Here is an 18,154-nt window from a genome sequence, read left to right as displayed (position 1 = left end):
TGCTCTATTATCCTCTCATCTCCACAATTTTGGTGTTTCTATCACTCTCCTAATTGTCCTCCCACTACTACTCTTTGGCCACCACTTTCCTCTGTGTTCTCCAGGAATCATGACCCATATTAACAAATTACCCTATAGCATCCTCCTCTTCACTTAGTGTCCTATTTGCCTTCTGATCTTTTTAAAAATCTGATATTATCTTGAAGCAAGTTTGTCACGTGTTTCACTCACCGATGTCAGTGGCCCATTCTCCCAAACCCTTGTACCACAGGGCCAAGACTCAGGTTCACCTTCTTAATCTCCAGGGCCATTTCCAAACACATACTCTTTACCTTTCCAGAAAGCACTTCTTTGAGAGTGCTGTCATCCAGCTATACAGCTGTCTATCCATCCTTGTCGCTGCCTTTTGGGAATCTCCTCCACATTTTCATACACTATTCAGCTATAAAAACTATTTCACAGTTTGCCAGAGTGATTTCAATAAATACTTTGGAGAGTAGTCCAACTGGTAGCCCTTCAGTTCCTTGTTCTTCTTAGTCTCAGCTTCTTTCACCTCTGCTGCATTTCAGAAGCGTATTTCCAAGATTACACTCTAGGTATTTCTCACACCTATCATTGAGCTGACATGTACCAAAAATATGTTTGGTTAATACACCACTCTTCTTTAGTTCCTTACTCAGATTCACTATAGAAATTTAAACATAAACATCTCAGTGTCTGATTCAAATCTGCTATGCTTTTCTCTTATTCCTTATACCCTCTTCCCTTTATGCTCCTTCTGAACAATTTCTATCTCCAATCTGGCCTTTACCTTCTTCTCTATGTAGTTAGACTCCATGGCCCATCTTTTCAGTGACTTAGTTGCTATTACTCTATTTGATTTTTAAAACTATTATCTTGTTTATTTTACCTTATCCTGGAACAATTCAGGCTTTAGAGCTCAAACGTTTCTCATCTTAAAACAGTGTCATTCTTGAATACACACCCTCCTCTAGCTACCATTTATTGCTTCCTTTTTAGGTAAAAGTCTTAAAACTTCTTGAAAGAAGACTTCACAGTTATTGTTTCTATTTCCTTACATCCTATTTATTCTTCCCCCAACTCCATTCTGACTTCTGATTCCAACACTTCACTGAATCTACCTTCACTAATAACTTCATTGCCCTCAATATTACCAGACCCAATGACACTTTCGTTATTCTTATCTTGCTTCATCTCTAAGGCAGTTGTAACTGTTGAATATTCATCCTCTCCTGAAACCCTAGTTTTTCCTGGTTTCTGTGAACCCTCTCTCCTGACCCTTCTCTCCTAGAATTCCTCCTTTCTCTCTGATTTTTCTGTAGTATCTTCTTCCTGTGTGCTTGTTTCTCTACAATATTGTACTTTACATTATCAATTAAATTATCTTCCTATATATGCTCTCTTTTTACACACACACACACACACACACACACACACTCCCTAAAGGATATTTTCTAAACTCAAAGCTTCAACTATCACACATGCACTGATGACTCTCGATTTTTAGGTCAGAAATATTCTGAACACTTTTGTTTTATATCAAACTGACTTGTAGATAACTCTACACATCAAAATCTCATGCAACTATCTAAACTTCATCTCTCATAGTCCATTTTGTGTTGCAATGAAGGAATATCTGAGGTTGGGTAATTTATAAAGAAAATAGGTTTATTTAGCTGATGGTTCTGCAGGCTGTACAAGAAGCATGGCAGTGGCATCTGCTAGGCTTTTGGTGAGGGCTTTCATGCAGTGTCAAAACATGCCAAAGAAGGGCAAAGGGGAAATAAGCAAATGTGAAGGAAGGGAAACTTGAGGGATATCCTGGCTTTTTTAATGACATAAAATCCATTCCTACAACAACTAATCTAGTCTCAAGCAAGCAAGAAGAGCTCCAAGCCTTACATGATGAATTCACCCCCATAGCCCAAACACTTCCCACAGTCCCCACCTCCCAACACCACCACACTGGGGGTCAAATTTAAACACGAGCCTTGGTGTGGACAAACAAACAATATTCAAACTATCCTTTAGCCATCATCATTCATCCATCTTACTTCCAGTGAAACCTTCTTCTCTTCCTTTACTGCCCATCTCAGGGTATGGCACCATGTTGTCCTTGCCAGAAATGTTGAGAGCCATTTTGTATTTCCTTCTTTTTCCCTCCCCCCAACATCTACTCAGTCACCAAAGTGTTCTTTCAAAACATTTAAAAACATGTGATGTACTACTAAAGAGGAAAGATTCATAGGGAGGAAATTATACAAGAATGTAGATGCAATATTATGAAAATGCATAATGTATTATCTTAGCACAGTCTGACTGAGTAAACCTGCCTAATGCCTCCAAGAACATCTTCTCTTCTTTCCTTTTTCACAGTCCTGTCTGTTTTTCTTCTACTTTGTTGCAGTAGCCTCTTGTTCTATACAATCTGGACCCTTTAATCTACCCTCTTCAGAGTTGTCAGAGTGACCTTTCTAAAATGCCATTTTGATCATGTCACTAGCTGACTTTCAAACCTTAAATGGGTCTCAAGGCTGTCATGCTATAGTTCACAGTTCATAGCTTAACATCCACAGCCCTTCACACTGAGACTCCAGGCTTTTTTCCAAGCTTATCTCAGACCCCATTTCACTTGTTTTTATTACTTCCTTATAGGATACCTGTTTTAGTGCGTTCTTACACTGCTATAAAGAGATACCTGAGACTGGGTAATTTATAAAGGAAAGAGGTTTAGTTGACTCACAGTTCCCCAGGGCTGGGGAGGCCTCAGGAAACTTACAATCATGGCAGAAGGCAAAGGAGAAGCCTGTACCTTCTTCATAGGGCAGCAGAACAGAGTGAGTACAAGCAGGGGAAATGCCAGATGCTTGTAAGACCATCAGACCTGGTGAGACTCACTGACGGGAGAACAGCATAGGGGAAACTGTCCCCCTGATCCAATTACCTCCACCCTTGGTCTGGCACTTGACACGTGGGGATTATGAGGATTGCAATTCAAGATGAGATTTTGGGTGAGGGCAAACCATATCACTGCCTTTATCCTGCAATGTTTGAGGTTGTCTCATACTTCTAGACTATCTTTCTTATTATTACCTTCTCATAGAATACACCTTCAGTTATTATGTTCATCTAGCTAATTTCCAGGAAGTCTTTCCTGATAACCAACTGCCTCAAGTCTTACTGAGACATCCTTTCTTTACTCCCATATATCTTTCCATATTACCACTATCATGGCAGTTATTATTCATCAAGCATTTATTGAGCACCATTTAGTATGCTTTAATTTACCTGAACTTTTTCCTACCACACCATGGGCTCTTTGAGAGGACAGAGTATATTCCATTTTAGGTTAAAGTCCCAGAACCTATATAGGGCCTGATATACAGATAACATACAGCAAATATGTGTTGAGTGGGTAAGCTCCTATCAAAGAGTTATTGAAAGAAGTATGCCATATACTGGAACTTAGTGGAATGCCTCATAGCCTAGTCACTAGGACCTCTGGTTCTAGAACCAGGCTATTTACATGAATGATAGGTAAGCACTTACTAGCTCTGTATCCTTGTGTGTTTACCTAACCTCTTTACAGCTCCATTTCTGTAAAATGGAGATAATACTAATCTCTATCTTATAGAATTGTTAGAAGATTACATGAATTGATACATGTAATCACTTTGAACAGGAACTTCTCATAGTAATAATTTAATAAAGATCATCTATCATCATAACCAGAGACCCAACATCCACAGAATTACTGCTTCATTTTTGCACATTCAGTTTTGAGGCAGACATCTTGTTGATCTAGTTCATCTTCAATATTCCTGCAAACTCTGAGGCTGTATGTATTTATGATAATCAAGTCATGCATTTCATTTGTATTTCAGTAATTTGGGTTATTATAAGCACTCCCAGGTTCATTGCAGCACTATTCAAAATAGCCAACTTATAAAATCCACAAAAGTGTCCATCAACAGATGAATGGATAAAGGAAATGTGGCACATATACACAGTAGAGTACTATTCAGCCATAAAAAGGAGGAACTCCTGTCATTTGTAAAATTTGGATGAACCTGGAGGGCATTACTCTGAATGAAATAGCAAGGCATGGAAAGACAAATACTACATGTTCTCATTCATGAATTGAATCTGAAACAATTGAAATTATAAAAGCAGAGAGTAGAATGGTGGTTACAGAGGTTGGGGGATAGAAGGTATGGGGACATGATTGGCAAAGGGAACAACACCTTAGTTAGGAGAATGAGGGTTTTTTTTTTTGATCTATCACACAGTATGGTGACTATAGCTAATAATCGTATATTGTATATTTCAAAATAAGAGAGTAAATTTCAAATACCACAGAATATGTTTTTGAGGTAATAAATATGTCAATTGATTTGATTTAATTATTCTATTAGGTTTATGAAAGGAAAATATCTTGAAACCCAAAATCACTAAATGAGAGGGAAAATTCTACCTGGGAACTGCTCAGGGCAAATCTGCCTCCCATTCTGTTCAAAGTCATCCCTCTGCTCACTGAGATAGATGCATATTCTGATTGCCTCCTTTGGAAAGGCTTAGCGGAAACTCAAAAGCAGGCAACCATGTTTCTTTCACCTATCTGTGACCTGGAAACCCCCTTCCTGCTTCGAGTTGTCCCTGCCTTTTTGGAAGGAAACAACATACCTCTTACATATATTGATTGACATCTCATATCTCCCTAAAATATATAAAACCAAACTGTGACCGAACCACCTTGGGCACATGTCATCAGGACTTCCTGAGGCTGTGTCATGGGCAAGCATCCTTAACTTGGCAAATAAACTTCCCAAAATGATTGAGACTTTTCTCATCAATTTTCTCAATTGACAGGTTGGTGCAAAAGTTACTGCGGTTTTTGTCAATTTTTTTTTAAATAGCAAAATCTACAATTGTTCTGGCACCAACCCAAAGGCATGGGGAGAACTCAGGTATGATTTAGGTAGGTCTCCATAACCTGGGTCTGACCTTAAGAGCAGGAAGAGTCTTGAGACAGTGTTATAATTTGATGCCTGACGTGCAGTCAAATAAGCATTCCTACATTTTTACTGGTAGAGCTAGAAATCAAGACCAGACTCAGTCCAGTCCAACAAACATTTATTGAGATTTTAACACGTAGCTCTCGACTGTAAGATGTAAAGGCAATGTGGTATAGTCCAAGCCCCTGGGGGACTCTAAAGACAGAAAATGATAGACAATGAAACCATTATGATACTATAGGAGGTGAGTTCTAACATAGATGACAAAGACTAACAGAATTTACTATTGTGGGACAGAGGAGTGAATTTAAATCATGCATTCAGGGAAACAAAATAGTATATAATTGGAACAAAGAATGATTCGTAGATGCTTGTGAGGCACGAAAGAATTGGAGCAAGTGGAACAATGAGATAAAAGCACAGAGGCAGACTATACGCAGTTCAATGAGTATGGCGGTATTCAAGAATAAATTTTGAATGGCAAAGAAATAGGACATAAGGCCAGAAGAAGAGAGTCTTACATTTTATATTAATGTATTCTTGTCAGCACACAAGTGAAAAATTGGAATGATAACCAGGAATCAGGGCAAGCCTATCATATTAGATGCTCTTGATCATGGTCAGAAAGATTTGACCACCATTCCCAGATCACAGAATCCAGCTTCAAGCTCAGGTTCACCAGACTCAGGACAGTAAACTATTATTTCCAGTCCTTCAACTAGTAGAGATAAATTCTTACTAGTCAGACTATGTTCTCACTGGTTTTGAGACCCAGCAAAGATAAGGCTGCAGGTGACTAGTGTTTAGCTAATGTCTCTGGACAGAGCAGCCCTACATGGTGCTATCAAAGTCTTGCTTTGCTAAAACATCTCCAAGTGAATCAAACTCACCAACGTTATTTACATGGCCCCCTAGTTGCCTCACTTAACATGAAAGATTTTTACAATAAGGATTTCTGACTTCTATTTTGAAGGTTTAAATATTCTACATTTGGAGACTCATGTTTATTATATTAGTATAATGTAGTCTATGATATGTACTGAGGAACTGATAAATCTAAAGGATATCAATTTTCAGGTTACTTATGGTTAAAGAATTAAACATCGGAACAATTTTTTCCTCTGTTTTCTGAACTAATAGTTATCTGATAGTAGGCAGTAAGTACACATGAGAATAAATTGGCTAAAAGACTTGGTAACTGAATCATCTTCATCGTCACTTTGCCACTGGTTCTCATTAAACTTCTCTTCCATTCTCTGTTTCACAGCATTTCTACTCATAGGAAGCTAACCTACCTGTCAGTCCCTAACTTTGACTTGCTTGTTTCCACCTTTGTACCTCCTTACCCCTTCTGGATAGCTTTTCTCCCACCTTTATACTGGATGGGAATCTCTTATCTGCTAATGCTCCAAAAAGTCTCTTTTCCAGATCGCCTGTGGGCTCCACTTACTAACGATTAAGGGTCTGCGTCCATCAACTGTGAGTTTACTCTAAGATTCTTTCCTACCCGCTTTCTGCTTTTTCTCTGCATTTCAGGAAATATTTGTCAGATTCCCTTGACCTCTGATTTCGAAGTCAAGCCAATGGGAGACTTCAGTGGAAGATTGGAAGGTGAGCTGAGGGGAGAATGTAGGGTGTCTCTCCCCATCTTTCTCCTTCCTGTGGCATCTCTGGCAGCAGCAGGGAGTCGTATCTCTACTGTGGACTCAGCTTCATGAACCTGACCTCTGTGCTTTCAGTTCTCACTGGAGAGTCCTGGCCTCTGGGCTCCCAGCTTTCTATGGCTGATGTTCTCTGAATTGACTCACTGTTTGACTTCGAGGCTTTTCCTTTGCCTGGGTTACCAAAACTCTGAATAATATATTATTATTATTGTTATTCTTTCTTTCTTTCCTTCCTTCTTTCCTTCCTTCCTTCCTTCCTTCCTTCCTTCCTTCCTTCCTTCCTTCCTTCCTTCCTTTCTTCCTTTCTTTTCTTTCTTTCTTTTCTTTCTTTCTTTCTTTCTTTGAAATGGAGTTTCACTTTTTTTGCCCAAGCTGGAGTGCAATGGCATGATCTTGGCTCACTGCAACCTCGCCCTCCCAGGTTCAAGCGATTCTTCTGCCTCAGCCTCCGGAGTAGCTGGGATTATAGGCACACATCACCACACGCCACCAATTTTTTTGTATTTTTAGTAGAGACAGGGTTTCACCATGTTGGCCAGGCAGGCTAGTCTCGAACTCCTGGCCTCAGATGATGCACCCGTCTCGGCCTCCCAAAGTGCTGGCATTATAGGCGTGAGCCACCACACCTGGCCTCAATATATGCTAAAATATTTGTAGTATGTATATTCTATATTGACTGCAAGTTTCTTTATAAATCTTTCCTTTGAATAAGTGGACGCATTTTATTATCCCTACTCAGGTTTTTAGTCACTTAAAGAAGGAAATGTTGATTTATAAATTCATTACTTAGGCCCTTTCCTAAACAAAACCTAGCCTAGTGTGCTTTCTGCATTTAGTTGGTTTTAAATTTAAAAATGACAGATGTTTGTGTCCCCTTTATCTGTGATTTAGTTAAGATTTAGTTACTTTCTAAGATTTACTTTCCTTTACCACATTGGTCAACCTCAGTGAACATAACACCAGCAACAATAAACCACCTCAATTGTACCCAGGAAACCTAAAACTTGTAGCCTATTGACTGATAATGAGTACAACTGGAATAGAAATGGGGCAGGAAATGCAATTGATAATATCATAAAGTACATGAATATTCATGTATCAGAACCATCCAGAAGATATTTTTGTTGTTATTCAGTTTATAGAATTTTGTTTTCAGATGTATTAATTCATTTAATAAAGGTTTTGGGGTTTTCAGTAAACACTGGATAAATGCCAAGCACTGTTTCTGTTGGTACTAGGGATATATAGCAAAGTACAAAGAAGGAAAAAAAATCTTTGCCCTTCAATGTGTTCTTTATATATTCCTTGATCTATTAAGCGGTAAAATACATCAGTAAGAAACAAGATGAGTTCAATAAGACATAAGCCTAGGATTTAAGCTTCGCAATTTGCTTAAGAACATTAACAATAACCACGTGGGGAAAAATCATCTTTTAGTAGTGAATGCAAATTTTTTAAAAATAAGGTATATTTCCACTTTTAAATCAGAAAAATTTAATTATATGTATAATTTAAGGGGCTCTTGAAGCTTGTGACTTGCAAGCAGTTTGTTACTAGAGCCTATACTCTTAATATGCCACCACACTAAAATGGGTTTCTGTGAAAAGAAGCAAGAATGTTCATTGAAACATCATAATAGCAAAAAAAAAAAAAAAAAAAAAAAAAAGGCAGGAGAGAAATTATAGAAATGTTCAAAAACAGTAGATGGGTTAAGCAAACTATGACAATGCAGCAGAACACTATGCTGCTTTTAAATTATTATTTATTGTACTTATTGACAGGATCTATTGTTATTTTTTAAAAGTGTGCTCAAAAATACTCATTCAGCAGGATTCCATTATGAGGAGAATAAGATTTTAATTGTTCATTTTGTTTGGTTTATCTGTTTTTACTTATATTTTCCACAATGAAAGTAACTTGGTTTAATAATAATATTAAATATTATTGTTATATTGTTATTATTGTTATATTGTTACATACTTGTAACAGATAGGCCATGTGTGGCTCTTAAAATGGAGTTTCTTTAGCTGAGATTGGGTAATAATACTACCTTATTCAGAAGTCTGTCTTATTATGGCTTTTTGACTGGGTGTGTTACATTTTTAACATGAATCAATTTAACATAATTATCTTATATATATTTTAAAGGGCCTGGAAGACAAGTACCTTTCTAAGCATACCTATATAGTTTGCTTGCAAAAATTCTTAAAATAGCTTTTACCCATTAAAATCTTAAGAGGATTACACAAGCTAAATTAGTGCCTGGACTGCAAAAAGCCATAATGAACTTAATATTATTGCTTTCCCAAATATAGACCAATTCTTAATAGACTATTTTACAATGGGAAGTGCCTTTAGGGGTCAGTATAACAAAATTAAGATCAGTTTATATAGCCTTACAAAAGGTCTGGTGGCAGCATAAAAATGTCTAGTGTAATTATTTGTGAGTTCGTTAGCTCACACATCATTTTCCTTCCCAGGCTTGGTTCATAATGAAGTGGACTGACATATCTCTGGCCTTTCTTTCAGAAACTGCATTTGTGTTGTGCTGTTTCTCTAATAGAAAAGGCTACTTAAATTTATCTTAGTCAAAGTCAAACTTAAAGTTGTTGGAACTGAGATGTGAGATTGATTGGTCAATTGTCTTCAGGTGTTTAATCTGAAACGAGCTATGGAGGTAACTTTTTTTTTTTTTTTTCTTAGATGGTCTCACTCTGTTGTCCAGGCTTGAATGTAGTAGGAGGATCATGGCTCACTGCAGCCTTGACCTCCTGGGCTCAAACGATCCCTCCACCTCAGCCTCCCGAATAGCTGGGACTATAGACATGTGCCACACCACCATGCCTGGCTAATTTTTTTATTTTTTATTTTTTGTAGAGATGGGGTTTCACCATGTTTCCCAGACTAGTCTCAAACTCCTGGACTAAAGTGATCCACCCACCTCAGCCTCCCAAAGTGCTGAGATTACAGGTACCAGCCATGGCAGAAAGCCACAGAGGTAAATTTTAAAAGAGCCATCATGTGCGAAAACCCACTGGGCATGAGATCCCCCGGTGACTTTCTCTCTTTTGTAATCTTCTCTCCACATTCCAGATTTAGACCCCTGCTGCTCAATGGGTAGTCCATTTGCTGGGTCATCTCTTTGCATCTTCAGAAACCTGATTACTGGTGGGTCTAGCATCCTCCATATCTTCTGTCTTAATTCAAGGCTGGATTAAGCAGACGCTATTGGTATCACATAGCTTAGCCTTCTTTAGTCTAGTGCAGTGGTTGGCTGAACAATTTTAGGCATCTGAGAGCGTGTGCATGGCATTGAAAAGGGAGATTTGATAAGCAGGTCCTTTAGCCATATACTTTAGTTGGTTTTTCTACAGTAATTTTCACGGGCCAGAGAAAGTGAACTCCTTCTTCAGTGCTTTAAAACAAAACCCAAAAACTATATTACAACACAGCAGAATGACTTCATATCAATAAACATAATGCTTTCAATTTAATAGAAAAATACTTTTGAACATGCATTTTATATGCTGAGTTATTTCATATTTGTAGGCAAAAAAATTTGAGATTGTGTGAGTGGTTCCATAATTCATTTTCATAGCAGTGCTCACCATAATTTGGAATTGCTTTCCAGCTAAGAGAAAACTTGCTCAAAGAAACATGAAAGAATGTTGGTTCCTACAGTGGTGTAAGAAAGACCTATGTCCTTAGTACTCTGGGTTTTCTACTCTGGTTTTTGTAGAAACTACGCAAAAGTTGAATTATGTGAAGACCTAAGGATGTGTTGAGGTTGTTGATTAGAATTGAGTTTAGCTTTAAATATTAAACACATTTTCTGCTTACCCTCAAAGTGAAGAACTTCTGCATCTTGAGATTTGGATGTTAATACGCTTGAGAAGAAGAAACAATTACTTTCAAAAATGACCTTCTTAACAATTTCTGACCAAATGTCTTATCCCTTCTATAGCTTCTATGTTGATTACTTTGTCTTCCAAATCTAAGGGAAAAAATAGATTAACACGAATAAATGAATTTATCTTTATTAGTGTACCATCAGCCTATCAAAGAGAACACTGGTGCCATTATTAATGCGTGTATTTAGAGGGAAGTTTGTTTGTTTTTGTTTTTGTTTTTTTTTTTGGTTGTTTTTACTTGACAAACTCTACATCAAAACGGTGAAAGTTACGCTTAGCTTTTAGTGCTAAAACAAATGTAGTTCGGGAGGGGAAAGCATAGATTTTAAAGTAGTCACCAAAACCCTGGATGTGGAATGTGAAAAATCCCTAAATTTCATATTTGGCTTTTTCTTATGTGTCAATTGATGGGTGAAGGGTACATTGTACATAAATAGTCTGTGCTGAGTGAAGCAGCTAATTAACATACCAATAGTATCCCACTTAATATTAGTCAATGGAATAGCTTCCCAAAGGAAGAATTGTACTGTACTTGAAGTTATTACTTGAGTCATTTAAACTGACATTGGGCAAGGCATCAGAGTACAGGCTACAGGGAATATACTTTCATCAACAGAGTGAAGAGGCAGAGACACCTAAGAAAAATAAAGACAGATTAACTACCTCAAGGTTTTCGTTATTGTTTTTATTTTTCAGATGCTGTGAAAATAAAATTTAATTCATACAAAATTTTATGCTTTTATACTATTATTGTTATATAGTATTACCTAATTTTTATTTAAATGAACTATATGAGGCAGATAACCTATGGGAGAAATTTGTTTAGGTCTGGCAGCTTAATCGGTTTGATAGTTTTGAGATATTAAAAATGAGATGTGTACATAAAATTTGACTGCATATGTAATTATTGTAAATAATGTTTTATCAGATTTGTTGTTATTAATGATTCCCTTAAGATTTAAATGTTCAACCACTGTATTATTCCTCTACCATTATGGTGTGTCCCATATGAATTACTTAATTCTAGGCATATATTTCTATTTCTTAGAAGCTTTATAGAAGTCCCATAGTTAAAAAAAAAATCCATATTGGAATGTTAGTGGTAAACCTCAGTTGCATAAATAATGGTGATCTTGTATAATGAATAATTTAGTCGTACTTTAAAAATAATTCATCAGGAACAACATATGAGTGGGAAACACAATGAACTGCTAGCCTATGAATGCTATCCAGATGTTACCATGTGCAGATTGTTTCATTTTATTACATCACTTTGTTAACTACACCTCCTTGCTCTTCTAGGCTCCATCCAAAACCAATGATTGAAGGAAATCTTAGTATTATCATCACACTCAAGTTTAAATAGCTTACATTTGAATACATGTAATTAAGTCAGTGGTCAATCTCTAGCAAGTAAATCTAGAACCTGGGCACAGTGCCAAAGTTGTAGCCAATTCCCAGACTGCAAGTTAGTCTAACATAAAGCAGCGCCACTTTTGAGTTTATCTATCTGCACTCTTTTAGTCTGATGTCTAACTTAGTGGTCCTCAACACAGGGGAGATTACACTTAGGAGTGCCTGGAAACGGTTTTAGCTAGTGCACTGGGTGAGAGAGGAGCTAGTGAATAAAGCCAGGGAGGCTGCCATACATCCTAAAATGCCCAGGACAGCCTCCCACAACAAACATTTTCTGGCCCAAAATGGCATTCATACCTAGGATGAGCAACCCTGGAAGTAACTCAAAGGCCCCCATCCTTTTATTGAAGAAAAGCAAAATCTTGAATGGTTGTAGGGTTGTATGGACTTCTTTTAAGCTATGAGAAAATCTTGTAAGAGAACCAAAGTTTAGCAAAAAGCTTTGCAACTCCAGATCAGAGATACATATACTCAGGCTAAGAGAAATCTAACAAGTCGTATAAATGACTTAAGCAGTTGGGGTGGTATTGCCACATTCTGGCCATCTTAAGGGAGCAGCCACTATCCAGCTTTAGGAATTTGTTGCCAGGCAGGAACAAAAGCCTACTGATATTAGAGCTTCTCATTTTTAAAAATAATCCAGAAATCTATATTTTTATGTGAAATCACCTGAATTTTAAGTGTTTCTAACTAATTCTGAAATTTTAATCACTAGGAGTGCCAAACAAAATGCATCTAGGGATCAAATGTAGTTTTTCTGGCCACTAGTTTTTTTAACCTCTGTTCCCAGTTCTTACTGCCATGGGAATATTTGTTCATTCATCTCATTCACCTAACAGACACTAATTGAATACCTATTATGTTGATAGTGTAGAGGATAACTAGGATTATACAGGCGCTCATAGAATTCTTGATTTTTCTGAAATGGAAAGTTTAGTCTTCACTGTGTGTCTTTCACTGAGGATCAAACTAACTCTTTTATGATTCTAAGTAATGTGTTTTGAATTGATTGATTGACTGATTGATTGATTGATCTCTTTCCATTCCCTTAGAAGCTTTTCCTTTTAAAATGGGAACATACACTTGAGTATCTCATTTCTCAATTGATATTTAGCAACTCATGGCAACCCAGGGATAGCGCTTTGCAAATTAAAAGTACTACATTTAACAGAGATTTTCTACTCAACAATTCATATTCTTAGTTCCTTTTTCTTTCCCTTTTCTTCAACCCTTTTCCTTAACTTATGTCCACTTCCATTTACCAACACTAAACTAATGATTAAAGGATTTAGGAAACTAAACATTTTAAAAGTCATTTAAAGAGGACTTTTAAACAGAATTTGGTGGAATGAGAATTTTGAAATTAAAACTGTTATCTTTTGCATAAGCCCTGCTATCCTGACTTATATGTGGTAGGCCTTATTTAGAAACTCGTGCCTAATAACTTGTTTAATTCTTGTGACAATCCTGAGAGATTATCTTAATTTTGTAGATGAGGAAACTGAGTCAAAGATAAGTTAAAGAACGTGACACATATCACACAGCTGGTAAGTGTTCAAGCCAGAATTTGAATCCTGGCAATTTGTGGACAAAGCCCTTGCTCTTACTCACTATGCCATAAAGTATAACAGAATCAATATGTTGACTTAAAATTATGGTGGTGGGAGTAAGAATTAAAGAAAAAGTAAATTTTTCTGTACTTCAGTCTCCCCGAGTCTCTGTGGAGTTTGATTTTGCTCTTTCTTCAGGCTCTAACACACACACACACACATACACACACATGCACACACACACACACATTTCACATGGAGTCAGACATCAGATCTTTAAAAAGTATATATTTCGGAAGACCACAGCCACAGTCCTGAGTCAGAGAATAAAGGAACTACACGGCTCCTCCCTGCCAGGGTGTATTAACATTGGCTCTCCAACCTCACCCTGTGATGGCAAGAAGTAGGTTAAGTAGTTTTTGTCTTCCACACTCTCTTCTAAGCAATTAACCCAATTTATACACAATTTTAACTATGGAATCTAACATAATCATCAATAGCATTTGTTATTTAGTTCAAATCCAGATTACTGAATATTTTATTTGCAACTTTTAACAATTAAATTGCTCTACTTCCAAGCTTCATTTTTAGAAAATGAAAATATAAATTTAAAAAATAGGTTAAGAGTAAGATCCTTGTATATGATTTACTTTTACATAATTTAGAAAAATCACACCTAAATGTATAATACATTCTATTAGTACAATGGAAACATTTATTTGTGAATCAGAATTTATTCTCAGGCAATTCAAGAAAATAATTTTCCTTTAAAAAAAGAAACCTTTTTTTTTCTTTGTTTTTACAGTAAATGGACTCATTACATTAGTCATCTGCAGTGTTAAGGAACTAATAATTGTTTTTTATGCTTTTCAAGCCTGTTAATTTAGTAAACCTATAATTGAAACATGAAATTTCACAATAAAATAATATAACTCAGTCCATGTTGCTATGGGAAAGTAAAGGGTTTCCTCCTACTTTGGTTTATTAATTTTTAAATAATGCTTAAGGGCTTGTTATGATAGTTTTTTACAAGGTATTAAATATATAGTTATCCAGACTGTCTGGGTTGAAAACTAATTACTATTAGAAACTGAAACACTTAGGCTTGTTATTTCTGCAAATCAAACAACTCCAAATACAATTTTCATTTTAAATCCAATGTGCAATGATCCACAGCTATCCTTGTAAGAAAAACCATAATCTAAAATATCTTTCTTTCCTATTATTGTTTGTAAACAAGCCAACCAGAACTTAAAATGTGGCATTAAAAGGAAAATTGAGACAGGAAGTGAAAGCCGTAATCTATAAGAACAGAAGAAATTTTAAATGGAGCTATGCAAATAATTTAAAAATTATTTGAATGCAACATTGCAGAAAAGGAAGACAAGAGTAAAATACATTATCAGAAGGAAAATATCCAACATTATACAGACTAGAAAGTGTGTTCAAGACTAAGTGAATAGGGCTTTCTGTACTTTTCATTGGTACTGCTTACTTTAAACCCTTTTGCAGCGATATTTTTGAGGGAACCACATTTTTAAAAGTAGTAAGAGTAGGAAAGAGAAGTTTTACTATTCAAAAGGAAAATGGAAGCACAGAACACAAGAAATCTCACATTTTAATTCATACTTTTAAGTGATCAGATCATATTAGAGTTTTAATATTATTTCTAGACAGGATATTTATAAAGAAAAAGAGAGTTTTATTGCCATTGAATAATTCCAAGGCTTTTAAATTTTTTTATATATATATATATATATATATATTTATTTATTTATTTATTTATTTTTTATTTATTTATTTTTTATTATTATACTTTGAGTTCTAGGGTACATGTGCATAACGTGCAGGTTTGTTACGTATGTATACTTGTGCCATGTTGGTGTGCTGCAGCCATCAATATGTCAGCACCCATCAACTCGTCATTTACATCAGGTATAACTCCCAATGCAATCCCTCCCCCCTGCCCCCTCCCCATGATAGGCCCCGGTGTGTGATGTTCCCCTTCCCGAGTCCAAGTAGCAAAGACTTGGAATCAACCCAAATGTCCATCAGTGACAGACTGGATTAAGAAAATGTGGCACATATACACCATGGAATACTATGCAGCCATAAAAAAGGATGAGTTTGTGTCCTTTGTAGGGACATGGATGCAGCTGGAAACCATCATACTTAGCAAACTATCACAAGAACAGAAAACCAAACACCGCATGTTCTCACTCATAGGTGGGAACTGAACAATGAGATCACTTGGCTTTGAAATTTTTAAAATGTTAGAAAAATATAACAGATACAAAAGCCCTGCAAATGTATGGTAAAATAATGCCGATGTTTCTCAATGTTTATTGAATGAATTAGGTGTCTATCAGGATGCATCACCTGTGTTAAATGAACGTGAGAAAACTATAAAGTTTGTGTTCATGGGTTTGAGTAGGGTTACGGAGAGGTCAAAGGGGAAAAAAGATTATTTTGAGAAATTAAAATCTTTGGTTTAATGCCTGCAAAAACTGGCCATGCTGCTTCAGAAACTTGAAAAGACAGTGACAATTGATGTATATTGTGTAATACCACACACAACTGCATGTACACTGACTTCACCAGTCAAAAGCAATCCCATGAAATGAAAAAGTGTTTAAAAGTTTGCCTTGGATTATATTTTATACAATTGATATGTTCTTGAAAAGTTATGGGCAACCATAATTTTTAGTCTATGAAAACATTTTTCAATGTTTTAAAACATTTTAAAAGAAATTTCCTGGTCTATCTTTCTGTAAAAGTTATGTGTCTCATCTTAATATTTATTCCATATTTTGTAAACTGGGTTGCACTGAGACACGCTTTCTCTTAATGAATTTTTACTTGTCAAAAAGTCAATTCCTTTGGGACCAACTACAGCCTGTCTTTGTTTTTGTTAATTTGTTTGCATATTTTAACATTTTCTTAACTTTGGAATATCACTCCATGATGGCAAATATTAGTGTACAGAAAATAAAATGAGAAGAATAAGAAATGTGGCTGGGATGGATGAATGTGGAATCATTAGCTTGACAAGTCCTGACATTGTTGACATAAAGAGGTGGAATGTGTGGGAGAGACAGTTTGCCTTCCACCAATATAGTTTGTCTCTTTTTCATTCCCAACTTTTCATAATACTTAGAAAATTGACACTGCTTAAAATACAAAAAATATGAATCTCTGACCTTTTTCAATTTTGTTCCAGTTTGGTAACAGTAACAAAAACCAGTATAATGAATAATAATAACATTAACATTTACTGAGCAATTACTATGTCACTATTTTAAACCAAACATATCCCTTCATTCTGACTCTGTCTTGATTCATTTTCCTCTGTAAGATCTCTACCACTTTGCACACAATATAAATTTTATTCATTTGTCTTTCTCTCCCCACCCAAATGTAAGTTCCGAGAGTACCCCAAGGAGATACTGCAGTAACCACCCTGGAAACTACCACTTTATTTCTCTTTATGTGAGATAACTCATTTCCTGCAATGTTTTAGTAGACATATTTTTGTTTCCTACAGACCAACAAAAGCAGGGGAGGGTCTGATAAGACCCCAAAAGAGGAGTAAGTGTGGAATGCAAGAATAACAGAAATGCAGTGATGTGGTTAAATTTTAGAGAGCGAGCTATTGGAAGAGGCAGGAAAGGCCAGAGCACACTGCCTTTGATGCTGCAGCAGGATGGAAAGGCTGTAGAAAATGAGAAGCCATCAAGGGTTTTAAGCATGAGAGGTAGACGGTCTGTTTCATCTTTTAAACAAATCTTTCTGGCTACTTGGAGACTAATATACTTGGGTTAGAGTGTGGGGGCAAAATGAACTCCCGGAGACAAGTTAAGAGAGCTTTGCAGTAAACCAGACAGGAAGTAATGGTGGTGGCAGCAGAAAAGGAACAGTAGTCATAGTGAAAATATATACAATGGTGGTAGAACCAACATGATTTTCCAATGTATCACACTAAGATAAGCTCCGCGAAGACAAAAATTGTATCTTTCCTGTCCACTGTGGATTTCTGGAACCTACATAAGGGCCTGGTACATAATAGAAGTTCGATAAGTATTTGTAAATCAAATGAGTAAATAAGTGAATACAAGGGAGGTGGCAGAAAAAAGACATTTTTGCTTTAGGATAAGGAAATTAAAATACTATTTTCCGATTCATGAAACCAGAGGGGCGCATAAATGTTTTTGCCTTTTCTAACAGAAAATTGTGTAAAGTTGTCAGGTATTTTTTTTTTTTTATTAAGAGCTATCCAGTATTCTTGGATTATGTCCTTCTTAACTAATGTTCAATGTCCTTTGACCACATATGAAATGGTGGTGATGGTATAAGAGAATAGGTTTGTGTTCTGTTTTACTTTTTGTGACTTTAGAAGAGAAAATTAAAAGATGGAAACCCAATGTTATGCCACAGATTTATATATATATATATATATAGAGAGAGAGAGAGAGAGCACTTGAAGACAGTATATATGTGTGATATATATGTGTATATCATATATATGCATTATGATATATATGTATAGTATATCTATGAAGTATTTATATATAGAGAGA

Source organism: Macaca fascicularis, chromosome 17 (genome assembly GCF_037993035.2).
Source record: "Macaca fascicularis isolate 582-1 chromosome 17, T2T-MFA8v1.1".
NCBI lineage: Eukaryota > Metazoa > Chordata > Mammalia > Primates > Cercopithecidae > Macaca > Macaca fascicularis.
The sequence above is the reverse complement of the archived record's forward strand: the minus strand, read 5'-3'. Positions refer to the sequence as shown.